This window comes from Astyanax mexicanus, chromosome 8 (genome assembly GCF_023375975.1).
Source record: "Astyanax mexicanus isolate ESR-SI-001 chromosome 8, AstMex3_surface, whole genome shotgun sequence".
In the NCBI taxonomy this organism is placed as follows: Eukaryota; Metazoa; Chordata; class Actinopteri; order Characiformes; family Acestrorhamphidae; genus Astyanax; species Astyanax mexicanus.
This window is the reverse complement of record NC_064415.1, coordinates 35247332-35251215: the sequence shown is the minus strand read 5'-3', so window position 1 is coordinate 35251215 and position 3884 is coordinate 35247332.

Here is a 3884-nt window from a genome sequence, read left to right as displayed (position 1 = left end):
GGCCTATCGGCCCTTATTTTAGGTCACAAATGTCAAATCTTTGTGTGGCTAAAACAAAAAGCAATTTTTTCAGAGGAAACTGAAACATCATTGGTAATTGTTTATTTCAGTTCCTTATTTTGTTAGTAGTTAACATGCTGCTTTAGGTCTTCATATGAAAGCCTATTTAGCTAAATATAGATCTGGAAAAAAATAAAGTATGTGTAGTAATGTAGTAATGTTTGAGTAAAATAACATTGTTGTTTTATAACAACTATTTATAATTATAAATAGTTTATAAACATTTAATAAACTATGGACAAAATCTCTCAAACATTCCAAATAAAAATATTGTAATTTAGAGCATTTATTCACAGAAAATGTGAAATGGGTGAAATAATAAAAAAGATGCAGAGCTTTCAGATCTTAAAGAATGCAGCGAAAACCAATTCGTATTTATAAAGTTTTAGTGGAATAACCCTGGTTTTTAATCACAGTTTTTCTGCATCTTGGCATGTTCTCCTCCACCGATCTTACACACTGCTTTTGGATAACTTTATGCCACTCCTAGCGCAAATATTCAAGCAGTTCAGCTTGGTGTGATGGCTTGTGATCATTCATCTTCCTCTTGATTATATTCTAAAGCATTTCAATTTGGAAAAATCAAAGAAACTCATCATTATTAAGTGGTCTCTTATTTTTTCTAGACCTGTATATTGCCTTAGATGTCAGTTTAAGTGTCAGTTTTTGAAATTGATGTGCAAGCAGGAAAATAGGCAAGCCTAAAAATATAACCAATTCTGCCAAGAGCCAGGTCAATTACTAGGTCAGAGCATCTTCAATTGGGGTGTTTTAATGCAAGATACCACAGGGCTTGTTATGTCAATGATTCACAGTTGATTTGGTGTGGGTGGGGTGGAAGCTATACAGTGTGAGGCAGATGGTTTGTATTGTAAATTTTGTTGCCTCGACAACAGAACCCACATACTGTGTTCCAGTTCCAGTTCATCTAAAATGTATGTATTATAAACCTTAATGAGTCCTGTATATCAAAAATCCATTTTCATTAGGAGTTTAATGAATTATCAGAAAACACTGAAATCCTGTATTGATTATTAAATACACAGTATTGAGTTTTAAATTGGGCTCCATGCTGGTATTCTAGGTTTTAATAACTCAGGATCTGAGTAACCTGCTGACATGATACACATATAGCAACAGACTCACCCTATCATAAATGTCTGAGCACATCAGAGTGCACAGCACAGCATGTGTGTTTACTTAGGGGGGTACATCTTACACTCTGCTCACCTGGGGCCCTATTTCCATTATATACAGTATAATACAGTATATAGTTAAATATCTGCACATAGCTCCTCCATACACACTCAGTACTGGAGCCCTGGCTGGGGTGCCGGGGTCCCCAAACTTTTGATCAGCATCTGTTCCATACAGCAGCTCGTCCATACACACACAGTACTGGAGAGCAGGGGACAGAAAGGGTTCCGTGCACAGAGCTGCTGATGTGCGAGATTGAAGGATGGGCCCCCCATTCATTCCTATAAGGGAAAATTCTATAAGGGCTTTACTGTAGGACATATGGAGTGTGCTTTCGTGCCTCAGCTAAATTAAAAAAGTCCTGAACTCATAGAATGTCTGCGAGTTTAAACAGACATGTGCTATAAATAACATAATATATGTAATATCCAGGTAACGTTACGAGGCTGAATGCAGCAAAAGTAGCCTTCCAGCTAGTAGTTGTCAGGTCATATTTATCAGGGCTGTTTACAGTCACTGGCCAGGGCGTAGGAGTGGGTTTGATATTGGGGTGGAAACATTTTTCTAATACGAACCAAATCCCACCATATAATTTCCTAGAAAAACATTAAAAGAATTACTTAACATTAGACGTCAGGACATGTGGTCTTACTGTCGTCGTACTGTGAACTACAAATGAACAGAAGTCAGGTTAAAGCAGTGTTTCTACACCCTGTTCTTACATAGTCAACTGCATATTCCCACTGTTCTGTATTATTCTAGCTTTCTCTACTTTAAATGCACTTAATAAAGTAAGAAGTGGTATGATGTGTTTAATTCACTGCTGCATATACATAATGATTGATTTATGGTCCATAGGGGGCTAAAGGATTTTTAACAGGTAAACTGTAAAAGACTGTTTATTAGCTAATCAGTTGGATCTGGTGGAAAACACAGTTTTAGGACACCAGGGTTAAGAAACTGCTTTAAACTACAAACATAAAGTATTGTACTAAATTATAGCTATCCACTACATCCAGCTTCTAGCAAACTATTTTGCTAAATTCATTTTTGTTCATTATAGCTTAAAGTAAGTCCTGCAATCCTAAATGAATAAACACAGTTTAAAAATGTAATAGTGATTAGCTGATCAGGAACAGGGCAAGTTGAACATTACATAAATAGTTAATTTTTTTCTTAAACCTTGACTCCCTATCTAACTAATTCCAAAGTAAAGCTAAATGACTAACACAGCTGCAGTTTATTAATCACAGTGGGTTTAAAATGTTTGCTGATTCAGAGATGTCTTTTTACAAGCTATCAGTCACAGTCTACATGGTTAGATACCGGTACCTTTCTTTTATAAAAATCTCCGTATATCCATACCTGTTTTAAAATCAGCTGCTGCTAAATCCTGATCCCTCTGCTAAATCTTACTGCAAGGTAGGGGCTTCCCCCCACCAGCACGCTGACTTCTCCTCGTGCTGCAAAACCAGCAAGCTGATTGGCTGTTTCTCCTGAGAGGCGGAACCTAATTCCTGAATCAGCTCCGTGATTGGCGTTAAGAGATTTCCCATTCACACACAACGGTGTGTCTCCTCATTAATAGTACAGCTGAACTGAGCGAAACGATATAGTTTTTGGGGGGGACAAATCCACCCGTTTCTAATACCCATCCCCCCGGTTCCTACGCCAATGGTCACTGGCATCCTCGCTCAGCTTGTCCGGAGGAGCTATTTCCTAATTATATTACCTATTGCTTTAGAATTAATAGGGTTTTTAAAAACCTGCCTCTGTCACATTCTGTGATAAATAAATCTGTTCAGGAGCGTTCCTTGCTACATTCAAGAAACTCCTAAACACAGAGCTCTTCAAAAAATGCTTACTGTCCTAACCCCCCTTACAAACAACCCAACCACATTCCCTGCTCCAACTCCTCCTTTCTTCCTCTATCTCAGTATTACCCTTCTGGCCTTTTTCACACCCTGCTAAATGTTTAAAATTTTGCTTGGATTTTTTCCCACTTTTTGGTGACCTTATACATAGTAAACACACGTGACTGTAAATGACAGATACAACACACAGGAAGAAGATGGAGGGCATGGCCAAAATAATCCTTGACTAACCCGTTGGCTGGTCTTTAGCTCTGTCTGTGGGCGGTCCCAAGCTAAGGTGGGCGAGGCCGTGAACTCAGGAGTTGAAGTAGACACAGTGCTTTTCCTGATCAACTCATTTTTCTAAACATTTCCTTTTACTAGCTACTGCAGACTGTGGGGGGTTAAAGAACAGTTTCATATGCAGCATGCGTTTACAATTCAGAGAGACCTATTGTATTTCACAAAGAGAAAAAAGTGTATTTTAGCGAAAGGACACCTTTAAGATGTTTTTTAGAGCAGAGGAATTAAACACAGACTTTTCTAAGGTTCTGAGTGGAATTGCTGTGCTTTTGTGTCTTTTACCCTGTAAAGAGGAGAGAGAGGGGAGGAGCAGGGACACTGATGTCATGTTTTGGAGAAGGAGGAGGATGATGATGATGAGGATGAAGAGGTAGAAGAGGGGGAGGATGAAGAGGTAGAAGAGGGGGAGGATGATGAGGAAGAGAGAGAAGAGGAGGAGGAGGAGAAGGATGAAGAGGGGGAGGGGGGATA